Below are 14,242 nucleotides of genomic sequence, written 5' to 3'. Positions count from 1 at the left end.
ACACACACACACAGAGTGTTTTTAGTAGTCTTCTATCTCCTCAGATTATCATGCACTGGCTAACCTATTTCTATAAATATTGCCTTTCCTATATTCTTAGCTCCATTTAAATGAGAGTTCCTGAGTGTAGGGACCATACTCTTTTCCTCATTGTATTCACAGCACCTAGCATAGTGCCTGGCACATCGTGTATCATATATAGTTGCTTGTCAAATGCTTGTTGTATTAGACTGTGCATGCTAGAAATCTCAATTCTTCTTCAACCTATGTTGTAACTGCTGCTCTCTACAGTATCTTACTTGACAGTCTTATGAAAGAAATTTTCTCCTCTTTTTCTTTTCAGTTTCAACCTTTTTAGACTTTAGATAGATTTCTAAAATTATATATGTGTATATATATATGTGTGTGTGTGTGTGTGTGTGCATATATGTGTATGTGTATATATGCATATATATGATGTATGTGCATATATGTGTATGTGTATATATCCATATATACATACAGAGAGGGAGAGATAGGGAGAGAGAGACAGAGAGAGACAGAGACAGAGAGAGAAAAAGAGAGAGAGAGAGAGAGAGAGGTTAGAGGTGGGGGATGGGTGGATGGGTGAGGGTAATAGGGGTTTCAGAATGGATCAGAATCATGGGAATTGTAGTTCAAAGGGACACACATTTCCTTCTCAGTCCAGAAAGCAAATTGTGACCTTTGAATCAGAAGACAGACTTAAGTTTTGTTCTTAAAAAGTAACCCACAATCTTAGACACAGACTGGGAGGAAGTACTGGGGGCCACAAGAACTGAGCAGTCATGGCAACAGTGGAGAGAAGCATCTTTAGACTCACTTAGTATTCAACAAGCTCAAATAGAAAAAAAATGGCGGCACAGGGGCAGTGGTAGTAGGGAATAGAAAAGACTGAAAGAATTTTAAAGAAATGCTGAGGTATGTAAGACAAGAGGGGTTGAAGAGGGTTATCAGAAGAGAGGACATGAGTTGAAGATGTTGGATTTACTCATCATTCTAAGAACTGAAGGAAATTCCAAACAATAGATGTTCTTTTCTCAACTTCCTTTCTCTGGACCTGGTCTAGCAATAGTTACTCTGTTATGATCTCTCCTTTAACCAAACATTTCCTATATCTTAATTTTGGCCTCAAACATAAAAAGGCCAAAGATGAGCTAGTAATAAATACAAATTTAAATTCATGCAGAGAGACAAACCTCTGCCTAAATGTTAGAAACTTTACTAACTTGGGGTGCTTAGCTTTTATGATTTTTACTATTTAGTTTTCATCTTGTATAAATTCCATAAAACTTCAAAAGAGGAGGTTAAAAGTGGCCTAATTATTGTGACTTAAAGCTCTAGATTGATTAAATCTCCATTTGATTAATGCTCCAGAAAGTGAGTAGGGAGTAGAGGGCATTTAACTGAAAAAAGACTACCTCTTAAATCACAACCTTTCCCCCAACCTCTATTTCCCACTTCTACGTACACAACAAAAAGATAGGAAAAGCCTACGAAAGATTCGACTCAGTTTTGATCCATCAGGGAGAAGGGAAAAGAAAAGATCAAGAATCACCTCCTGACAATCCCCAGCAGTGCACACACATACCCAGATTAAATCATTCCAATATACCACCTTTTGTAGATGAGGAAACTGAGGGCCTTTTTTTAAAGAGGTGAAGTAAGTTGTTCAGGGTTCCTTAGGTACTGAGCGTCTGAGATGGAATTTAACCTTGGGTCTTCTGGACATCAGGACCAAGCTCAATCCACTCCAGCACAATCACTTGACATATCGCTGTCGCCAGGCAACTCTCCAAGACCCTAAGTGGCAGAACAGGTATGGATGTGTAGAGGAAGTTCTTCATTGGGAGCTTCCAAAAGTAATGAAAACAAATACAAAATTCCCTCTAGAAGTGAAAATTGGTACCCAGAGTCATGCAGCCATGGAGTCAGGAGTCAATGCTTTACACAAAAAGTTAAGACATCAAACAGCCAGAATGTGTTAGAGGCAGGACTTTTAACTCAGATCATCCTGACTCTGAATTAGCACTCTATCTATTTCAATACCAAGCTGTCATATTTTCTTTATGCTCCCTTATTCTCCCCCTAGCCCACTATTCCTTCATTTTAAGCCATGCTCCAGATATCTGAATCCCCTTCTGCCATTTTCTTAGCTGGATGCTCCCTTCCAAAATTCACTTTTCTTTCCTCAAGGCCCTACCTTCACTCAATAGCAGTAATTAAAGCTCCACACATGACTGTTTTCTTCATTTCTTTCCTAGTATTCCATAATTCCTAGCAATTCAACCCAATTTGATTCGATAAACAGTCACTAAATACCTACTGTGCAAAGTGCTGAGGGAAACAGGTTATATTCTTTCTGGGTAACTCCTGGCAATATCAGTTTTCCCAGAGGGTTATGCCCAGGTTACTCTTTTTTACCCTTTAACCTTCTTATCTAGAAAAATAACCAACTTGCATTTTTTGAAATATGCACAGCACTTACCTAGGAATGAAAGAAAGCTAAACTGTGCACATTCTTTGTCTCATTGTAAAAAAATCTTCCCCATACTTGCTAGAAACAAGAGCCTCGGTCCTCAGTTTTCTTTCTTGTTGGTAGCTCTTGTGGTCAAGTCTCCCAATGAACCACTTTAGCTAACTTTCTTTTAGGTTTTTTTTCTGTCTGGACTCCAGTCTTGATCATCCCAGTCTATGCTATCATGAATATTAAGATTGATGGAAATCGTAATTTACATTTTTATCTGTGGAGAAAATCATAGGAAGCAACATTACAATGGAGTCCTACCCAGAATCAAGCAGGATACTTCAAGATGGCAGACATAAACAGAGGGTGTTTATTTGCTAAGATGTGTAAGAATTACAGTTTAAGCTTTTAATTTCAAGGTCATCCCAAGTAAGTTGGTAAATGATATAGTTTATTAAATGCAAAGGGCTTCATAGTGTGTACTACATATAGGAGATAAAAGAGTGGATCCATGGTTCAATTGGTATGGGGGACTTTCAGGTGACAACAGCCTTTCTACCAATGCAGATCAACACTTTGTTTATAGTCAGGGAGCAGATGTGTCAAACCAGCACATGCATCCCTGAGTAATCTCTAGTGCAGGTGCAAACCAGATTAAAATAAAACTGGGAAATGTTTAACAAAATAAAAATACAATCAGATAATATTTTATTTTAAAATGAAGTTGATGTGCAGCCTGCAGGAATTCTTACATACAGAATAGTGGCTCCTATGTCTCTTTGAGTTTGACACCACTGGCCTAGAGCTCTAAGAAGGTGAATTATATGCCTGGGGTCAAATGACCAATCGGTGTCTAAGTCCGGATTTATAATCAAGTCTTCTTGACTCAAAGTACATCACTCTTTCCACTCTACCTAGTTTACTTTACAGGTTGTGATTTTTTGCTGTGTTCATTTCTCATTCAGAGTGAGATGGCAGAAGATACTCATCTTGGTAGCCATTAGACAGAGTTATACATACATACATATATACATATATATATGTATATATATATGTGTGTGTGTGTGTGTGTGTGTGTGTGTGTGTATAGTGAGCAATATAAGCAGTATGGAACAAAGTAAAATGAGTCAGGTGCTATGAGAAGCCATGTGACTATCTGAACAAAGCTACAATTACACTACACACATGGTTGATGCCTCCTCTTCTCTCTAACTGTAAATTTCCCCTCTTGGAATGCCACCTGCTTAGAGCAGGTGAAGAGACCATGTGCCTTATATTAAGCCATACTTAATTATGAGTTTGGGAATTATGGAAATAAGCATATTTCAATGCTATTTAAAAAGAAGTATGAAGCAATTGTAAAAACATCTCACTGAAAGATGAAAAGAAGTTAGTCTTCATAAATTAAATGAGCATAATGCATCATAGCTATTTTTATTAGTAAAGAGCAGAAGTACTGGAACATCGTACCTTTAATTCCAAAGCAAGCCCTTGTTTGAGACTTCACCACATGGTAGCCATTAAACCAGTATGTACTGAATTGAGTCCATAGATTTGGATGGTCTTTGATATTCACTGAAAGACTGTGATCTATTTATCTTTGATGGTTGATATGAACAAATTGGTAAATATGGTTGATGTGATCATAATCACTGATTCCAGTTTAGGACTACCAATTAGACATGGACCTACTCTCTTACTGAAATGAAATCAAGCACCTTAAAGAACATAAAAGACAACCAGTCATACATTCCTTATGAATTGTTCTCTTCCTGTACTCATTATTCTTATTGATACCCCTAGGAACTTCTCATCATCCTCACTTGATGAACTAACTAGCCTCAACCTCCTTAAGGAAGATAAAATTACAGTGATTTTGGTTTATTTTTAATGAGAAAATGTCTGGCCTGGGTCACTCCAAAAGGAAAAGAAAAAGATTATTTTCCTTATAAGAATTTTGAAATAGAATGATTCTACTTCTCTCCAACCATATTCTTCACTGTCTCCTTATTACACTAGAATAAAATACAAAACTCCCAGAATTTAAGGTCCTTGGCAATCTCACAAACTCCATTGACCAGTTTAGCACAAAATGCTAAGCAATTGTTTTGCGTAGTCTTATAAAAATTATTTATAAGAACTATCTTATGTTTATTTCAATAGCTAATTGTGTACCAGGAATGATGTAACAAATAATTATAGTTAGATTAAACTATTCTTAGAAATACAGTTTCCTACAAGATATAGGAACTGTGTTATGGAAAATTATTGTTCTCATGCTGAAAATTATATGCTATGTAGCATAAATGTAAACATGGGGATTATTGAACAGATAATGGATGATCTCATATTACCATCATTTCATCCACTAATCCTGCAGTAATGATTAGGCAAGCACAAAATACTGTCTCTCACAAAGAAATATAAAAGAAAACTAATTAGCATATACTGGTTCTAATTAGCATGTAAATTTTGAAATGGCAATAATAGAAAGACAAGAGACAAGGCAAAAGCTTATTAGGACTTTGCAAAACAAAGATAGCTGCCCCAGAGTAACCTAATAAAATATAAATTATTAGCCTCATGCCATTTGATAAAAATGTTCTTTGTACACATTAAACTCTATCTGATATGCATTACCACCAAGAACCTGGAGCTCCTTATATTCTCACAATCAGAATATAGCTAATCTTATCTATTTATTTCAAGTTACCCTTAAACATGTAATGCATATTATTTTACAACCTAGTTCATTACTAGGATTTCTTCACAGTTTTATGTTTCCTGTCTGTCTACTTATAAAATAAGGTTAAGGATGTAATCAATGTCTTTCTTTAGGTCTCACAATTATGTGAATAACTGTGTACCACATGGGCTAACCATTTATTATCCCGTTTTGTATGACTTGCTTACCTTTTTGTGAGGTCATACATATCTATGTTGACACTTTTTTTTCTGTTCCTTGCACAAAATTTATAGTTAATAAACTGCCATCAGTTTACCTCAATCATACTTCCTTCTCTTGATCCTATCCCCGCCCATTTTTTTCTAGCCACTATCTACTGAATCATCATCTCCCTCTCTAATATTTATTCACTTTCTAGTTCTTTCTCTTCTGCCTTTAAAAATTCCTAATCTTCCCCTCCTGGCCCAAGGGAAAAATATTTACTAGATCCTATCTTCTCCTCAAACTGTTGTCCTATACAACCTCCCTTAAACAAATTTGCCAAAAAATAAATAAATGCATACACTCATTGTCTCTACTTCTTTCTTCTCATATCAGCCTTTTCAGTCTAGTTTCTGACTTCATCATTCCACTAAAATTTCTCTCTCCAAAGTTACTCATGACCTAATGGTTGACAGCTCTGATGGTCATTTCTCAATATCCATCCTTTTGGCCTCCCTGCTGTGTTTGGCAATGCTCACATGCATATATAATCAGTTGTGAAATATTACCATTTGTACCTTTACAATATCTCATCCATCTGCTCCCTTCTTTCTCCTCACATGCTTTAGGCCTTCATCACCTCATACCTAGATTGTTGCATTGGCTTCCTAATTGCTCTCTCTGCCTCACTGCTTTTCCCGCTATAATCCATATTTCTCACAGGTGCCAAAGCAATTATTAAGCAGAAATCTGACTGCTTTACTCCCCTTACTTCTTAAATTCTAGTGGCTCCCATCTGTCTCTAGGATAAAGTACAAACTTATCTTTTTAGATTTTAGTCTTTAAAAACCCTGGCCTAGTTAATTTTTGTGGTCTTGTTGTACATTATTCCCATACTTTAATGCTGCTCTCCAGCCAAATGCCTTTCTCTCTGGCTCCATTTTCCATATTTGTGCCTTTGCATGGATCATCGCCTGTGACTAGAAGGAACTTCCTCAACAGCTTCATCTCATAGATTATCTTTTCCATCAATAATCACCACCTCCTACTTGAACCCTTCCATTTCATGATTCTTTTCTTCCCAGAGTGCTAGTGTGCAATCTCTCCCTCTCTCTCTCTTTTACCTTATCATTTCTACTACTTTGTGTTTATTCTCTCTATAATTATTCTGTTATATATATGCATATATGTGTGTATTGTATATTGTGTATATATGTATGTATGTATACATATATGTATATGTGTGTGTATACTTGCCTACTCCATTATAACATAAACTCCTTGAGACTTGTGAATAGGAGGTGCTTCATTGTTTATCTCCCATGTCTAATATAGTGTCTTGTACAATCATGATAGGCTAGAGAAATGACTTGTATTTAATATGATGAAATTCAATAGAAAAAATAAAGGTTTGCTTGAGTATTAAAAAAAAATAGCTTCAACATAAAGGTGTCATTGTTTAGACAACAGTTTAACTGAAAAAGCACTGGAGGTTTTACTGAATTGAAGACTCAGGATGATTTAGCAATGTGATGTAGTGACTGTATCTATATACATACATTCATATATACATAATATACACATATATATATGTATGCATGTGTACATGCATACATACATACATATCTTAGGTTGCATTAAGAGAATATTTTTCAGGAATAGAGAGGAGACAGTACTACTCTTTTCTGTCCTCATCAGACATCTTAAATAGTATTTTGTTCAGTTCTGGTTGTTATTATTTAATAAGGCTATTTATTAGTTGGAGGGTGTCCAGGATGGGGAAGAGCCTCAAGTCCATAAGATTATGTCGAATGAACTGGGCATGTTTATCCCAGACAGGAGAAGACTCAATGAAGACATGATAGCTATTTTCAGTTATTTATTTGAAAAGTTCACATACAGAAGATATTTTAGGTCAGTGTTATTTTGCCACAGAGCAAAATAAGAAGCAGAAGTGAGGGGTAAACACAAATTTCATCTTGATGCAAGGATCAATTCCCTAACAAGTAGAATGTTCTCAAAGTGTAATGGGTTGCTTCATGAGGTAGTAGTTTCCTGCTCCTTGAAGTTGTTTAGCAGAGGATGGTGACCACTTGTGGAGTGTGTTATTAGGGATATTTCTTTCATGTATGGGTTGCCCTATGCCCACCGAGAACTCTTCTAATTCTCAAATTTGGTATTTCTAACTCTTCTTAACCCTCCATATCTGTTCAATAATCAAGTCCTGACAATTCTAACATACAACTTTTTCCCTTTCTCTTTAATTATACAAGGGCTACTCCATTTCAAGATCTCATCATGTTATACCTGGACTATTGCTGTAGCTCCCTATTTAGTTTCCCTGACCACTTTCTCTATCTTCTCAAATTCATCTTGCACACAGTTGTTGTTTTTTTTTTAAACATATCAACTCATTCATTGCTGGTAAAAGTAGAAGGTAGAAGAATCTTTTTAAAGTAATCTCTCCCCGTCCTCACTTTGGAATTTCAAATTATTCAGCAGAAATGTTCCAAGGAGAGGTCAGGAAAGGTATATTGGCTGCTCTGTCTTTAATGCTTTCCTTGTAACTTTCAGCTTCCATTTTTGCTCCTGATTTCCTATCAATATGGATGTACATCTTTCCTTTTAGGAACCTTAGCCCCGGTCCTTTTCCTTTCTACATCGGTGTCTACCCTATCTCTAAATGCCAGTCTTTGTGTTTTCTCCCATCTAATCCTTTGGACCTGTCATTCTGTGCTAAACAACATGTTGATTTCTCATATTACACATTGATGGGCATCTGTGAGTGAGTGAGCAGACAGAATGTTTCCTAATCTCTTGGTACTAATTCAGAATGTTCTGTAAAGGAAAATCTCATTTCCTACTCCTTTTCTCATCCCCATGTAATATATTTCAATTGAAAATTGAAACCAGCCGTAGTTTGTAAAACAGAGTATTTGCTGTCAGTTCGAAACTCACTTTTATAATTAGTATTTTTGGTTTTTTATTTAGTCATTTGTGGTTTAAGTATATATGTTCTTTACTTCTCCGACTCAATGACTTCTTCACTCACTGAACAATCTGAAAATGAATGCTTCTTGTTAGGAATAAAATTATAAGTGTCATTTAAACATATAAAATATGTGGGAGACTTAGCAAATTTGTTTTATATAGGTGAAAAAGATAACTTTTCTTGATAATTCAGAATAAGAAACTCTTATGCCTTAACGATCATTTTGTTTAAGTAATGCATTAGTCTATCCAAATAGAAGGTACACAAAGCTGAGCAGGAGGCTCTCTTCAATACTCATCCAGGCCCCTTCTTTCTTAATTAGATTATCCTTTAATGTCAGTAGCAGTGCCTCCCTACTAGTGACCGCTAAACTGAGGAAGATGACTTACCTAGGGGTTAAAAATGGCAAACTAATTTTTTGCAATGTTGGTAGTTTTATTTCTAACTGTGTTTTATTTTCAATTAGTATGCCACAATGTCTCTGACCTAGTTTTTTAAGGAGGGTACTAATTTTAACAGTTCCAGTAACATAGGTAAAATATCATTAAAAGACACTCTGTGAGACTTCCAAATTGATTTGCTGTAGGGGAATTTCATTATTATGAGTACTCTGCTAGGAACCATATCATTAAATTGTAGAATATAGGACCAAAAAAACAGATTGGTGCCCAGCCTTTTTGGAATGACTTAGAAAGTAGGGGGAGATAGTGCTTTGAATAAAGTAATTAATAATAATTGTTGCTATCGCTGCTGTTCCATTTGGGGTTTTCTTGGCAAAGATATTGGAGTTGTTTGCTTTTTCCTTCTCCAGCTCATTTTACAGATAAGGAAACTGAAAGAAACGGGGTTAAGTGACTTGCCCAGGGTCACATAGCTACTAAGTGTCTGAGTCCATATTTGAACTCAGGAAGATGGGTCTTTCTAACTCCAGACCTGGTACACAGGGAATACACTGTGCCACCTAGCTGCCATAACAACAACAAAACACAACATTTATATCATGTTTTAATTTTGCAAATCACTTTACAAAAATTAGGATTCTTACCGCAATCAGTGGCCTATGTGCTATTTTTTACATTGAGGAACTTAAAGCAAAAACAGTTAAGTGACTTGCCCAGGTTCACCCAGAAAATGTGTCTGACACAGGATTCAGACATAGATCTTCCTAACTCTGAGTACATTCTGAAATCCCTGCCTTTAAAGGCAATCTAATTCAACCTGTACCTAGACAGGAACAAAGATGCATATTAATTCCTCCAAACTCCTGCATTTGGGGGAATATTCATTCCACCAGTAGGAGATTTTCCTTTGAGTTTTCTGTCTAACTAGCCCACTGGATGTTCCCTAAACTTGAATTTCCAGTTGCTGCCTCCATGATTTTGCATTGGCTACTTCTCACTTCTGGAATATATCCCCTTTCACTTCTGCCACTTAGAATCCCTAGCTTCCTTCAAAATTCAGTTCATGGGCCACTTCCTAAAGGAACCTTTTCTTGTATATTTTAGGAGTTAGTGCTCTCAGATCCCTGAAATGAACATGAGTGTACTTGTTGGTTTTCATTTTAAACCCTACCCCCTTCAAAAAAAGGTTATTAGTTGCTTAAAAGTGTGGATTGCTTTTCCTTTGTTTTCATCCCAAGGGCCTAGTAAAAGGTCTTCCACACAGTAGGACCTTTGTAAATGCCTATTGGATTGGATCCAGTTGGATAGACAAGAATGAAAGAAATTAAGAGGATAATTAAGGCTTACTGACAGAACAGCAGAGTTTTAAAGAGTTCAGTTACACCTCAGTCTCTCTCCACTATGGATGGATCCACTATAGATCAAATATCTTCATTACAGAAAGTGATAATTACATAGTAAGGAAACAGATAATTCATTTCTTAAGCACTGTCATAATGGGCACGATAAAAAAATAAACAACAAACTTGTTTGATTATTTAGAACTTCTTTAAAGAAAAATATGAAAAAAAAATTCCTAATACATTCCATTCTATGCATCATATGGAATCAATACTAGCAGGAATTATTGGCAGATAACCTAAAGATAATCAATATATAAGGCTGGTTTTAATCACAATCTTACTTGTTTTCATCAAGACAAGATGGGTACCATAGTTCTTCCTCCTCTTTGTTGTGGGTAGGTGGCAGGATTGAATAGAGCACTAAATCTGGAGAAAGGAAGACCATGCTTTAATTCAAATCCAGTCTCAGATACTTACTAACTATATGACCATGGGCAAGTCACTTAACCTCCATTTGCCTCAATTTCTTTATCTATAAAATGGGGATAATAATAGCACTTGCCTTGCAGGGTTTTTGTGAAGGTAGAATAAAATACTCTTTGTAAAGTGCTTGGCAAAACTTAAATTAGCACTATATATATATAATTATTATTATTAGGCCCAATAAAGTTCACCGTCCTTATTTTACAGTGTGTTCAAGGACAATAAAAATCCTTTTAATTCATATAATATCTTTCCTCTGAAAAGCTCAAAATTCTTTCACTTCTGAGTTCTTATTTATTCTACTAATTGTCACGTAAGAACCTTCCCCAGGCCATCAATACCTTTAGGTATCTCTCTGATTAGAGAGGAATAACTGTTTTCAGATTCTGACTTAGTGTACTCTGGACCATAAACAGACATTTCATGTTTACTTAACTCCTAAATCCCATCTCTTAAAATGGAATTATGTCTCTAGGAATCATCAGTCATCCTTCTCTCAAGGTGGATTTACTTAGTGGTCAGCATTAGCCCATGAACACTCCTGGTACCAAGATCCATTGATGCTTTTTGACATATAGAAATCCCAATTGTACATTTCCTATATCCTCTAGTTTATTTCTCTGCTTTCCTACCTCCTAACCTTGACACTTCTTAGACTAATAATCTATCTGTCTCCTCTGTTCACTCTGGCAAATACTTTTTCTATCACCAAATTAATATCAAATCTTGCTCACCCTCTCCTAGTCATGGTACATATTGGCAAAGCCAAAGGCTTTGGTATAGCCTGGACTACAAAGGGGGAGTTTAATCAATAAAATTGTGTTTCCCCTTAACTTTTAATACCCTAAGGAGTGTACTGTCTCGGTTTTAACAAGAATAGTTCTCTTCTTCCTCTTCTTCCTTTCCTTGCATCTTTTCATTTTCCTCTTCCTCCTCCATCTCAATAATGGTTACTAGCTTTTTGTTTTGTTTTCTTTCGAAACTGGTCTTCTCACTCTTCTTTCAATTTCAAGATGCCTATGCTTCACTGAAAGGTAACCAATACAACCTCTTTAGCTTCCCAGATCTTTCTTATGGGTCTTTAATTATTTTCTGAGGAATTATACAGGAATTGACAAGTCATATAAGAAGTCCATGGTAAGCATTCTCAGTGTCAGAAAGAAGAGTTTATGTTTGGTTGTTGAAGTGATAGGGAGCAGTTGTAGAAAAGTGTAGCCAGAATGGCCTTTGTTTTCTTTGAATGACTCAGTTTACCTCATTGAGCTTCCCTGGACACTGTGGCTTGCTCTTCCGGGGCAGGAGGCCCGGGGAGCATGCCGGGAAGCAGACAACTTCCTGTGTGAGGAGTCATGGGGCTGGCTGAGGGGAGGTGTTAATGTCTATGCTAGGGGGAGGAGCCAACTCAGGAACCAATCGGCCCTGGTCATTCGGGCGGAGCTTGATGATGTCAAAAACTCTATAAGAGGGGAGAGGACAGCTTGAAGCTCCTCTCTTTTCCTTTTCCGGTTGGAGCCAGCGACAGTTACATCGTCAGTTACAGCGACCGTTACATCGTCAGTTGCAGCTTCAGTTTCAGCCACAGACACAGCTGAGGCAGGAGCTGCCAGTAGCAGAGCTGATCTACGGGAGGAAGCTGAACAAAGACTTCAGTCCAGTGGGTAATCTTATTACCATAAAAGGGGGAAACATGATTTTGCTTTACGCAATCATGTTTCTCTGTAGCCTCCTGGTTACTCTTTCAAGGCGTACTTATTGGGCCTGGAAGATTATGATCAACATATCAAAATGGGGCTTCTGGTTCATGGGTTGGTTACTGTTGAGCCTAAATAAATGTTTTGATTCTTCTGCCTTCTACTTTGAGAGTTTCTTATATCCGGCGGTTCCGAACCTTTCAGACATGTTTATGATCCTCTTTGAGATTATAAACTCTGCCCTCCTACTACATTTGGCGTCACGAACAGGATCGCTAGGTATAAGATCTCTATTTAGAAGCAGAACAATTTCAGAGGAAGAGATGAATATCCCAGGATGGGAGGATCCATTTTATTCCTCCCTAGCAAAAGAATTGGCTAAAAAAGCTGGACCCTGTGAAAACTGGGAACCAAGGCTACGGAAAGGAGATCCTAGGGATTTGGAAAAGTGTTTACGAGAAGTTGGGATTCAGTCAGGGGCATCACTATCTAGGCAAAGCTGGATAGTGTTATCAGCCTACCGGCTAGTATACGAAAGATTGAGATTAAGTGAAAGACATGGGGGCACTCCTACCCCACAGGAAGAAGGGGAATCTCAGATAGCAGAAGACCAAACTGACTCAAATGAGAACTTTTCTATTAATGTGGCTAAGAGCAACAGGAGACCAAAAAAGCCCAGAGTGCATTTCAACCCAGCCCAGAAAGAGCCTGACTGCCTGCTTCGTCCTAGCCATGGTGGCAGAGGAAGTGAGTGGGGAGAGAATGAGACAATGTTAGGGGCTGAGGCACAAAACACTACTGGGGTTCAGGATGTGCCTCACACAGAGAATAGGAGATGGTTAAATGATCAGACAAGGGCTCGACCCATACAAAGGAGGAAGACAGAAACCCGAGGTGAAGATTCAGTTACAAGGGAAATTCAGGAAGATTTCTCACCGCAAGAGGTCACAGATATTTTGAGTAGATTCAGCCAAAGAATAGGAGAACCATTGATATCTTGGATGGTAAGACTCAGTGATCAAGGGGCCGGTGGAATATCAGTAGATGGGACAGACTGCATGAGATTCATAGGTATCAGCCATGATCCTCTAGTTCAACAAGCTTTTAGGGAACATCATCAGCAAGGAGATGGTGATAGCAGGACTACTCTGTTGGCATTAGCCGCTGTGGGATGCAATAAGAGATATGCTACTGATTCTATGTGGCCCACTGAGCACAGACCCTGGTATTCACTTAGAGATTGTATCATGAGACTAAAGGAGGAGGTAATGAAGACTGCCATTATGACAGGAACTGCAGACAAATATTACAATGATCCAATGGGACTGCCTCATAGGAATTTAATAATTAGGACAGCTCCCCCTGCTTATAAACAACTAATTTTGAATTTATTACTTGGAGAAGTAGGGAGCCGTCTTACAACAGTGATAAATAAGATTTTACAGTTATATGACTTAGGTGACTGGGGAAGGGATAGATCTCCTCAAGAGAGAAGGGTGAATAACCAGCAAACTTGGCACCAAAGGAGAGTAACAAGGAAAGAAATGTTTACTGCTTTATTGAGAGCAGGGGTAGGTTTTGAAATGATAGATGGAATTCCAACCAATGAATTATACAGAATGTATAGAGGACTTGATAACACGAGAAATAGGGAAATAAGAACTGCTCCTGCAAGCCCACAAGCCACTCAGAGTGAAGGTGACCTTGTGTGATCAACGGATGAAAACTTGTACATTTGGGGAAAGGCTGAGAGGACAATCTTAGTCTCTATCTAGGGTGGGATCCTCTTGGCTTCCTCATTATGTTCCTTTTGAAAAGAAACATTTCCCACCTGAGTTTGGCTCTGATGTTGGATCTTTGCATAACTGAAATCTCAACCAAACTTGAGATGATTTTATTTGAAGAATTATAGTCCATACTTGTCTATTCTTTTTGTCCTTTGTTTTGGCTAACCTTGTTG

Source organism: Trichosurus vulpecula, chromosome 4, assembly GCF_011100635.1.
Source record: "Trichosurus vulpecula isolate mTriVul1 chromosome 4, mTriVul1.pri, whole genome shotgun sequence".
NCBI lineage: Eukaryota > Metazoa > Chordata > Mammalia > Diprotodontia > Phalangeridae > Trichosurus > Trichosurus vulpecula.
Note: the sequence above shows the minus strand (reverse complement) of the source record.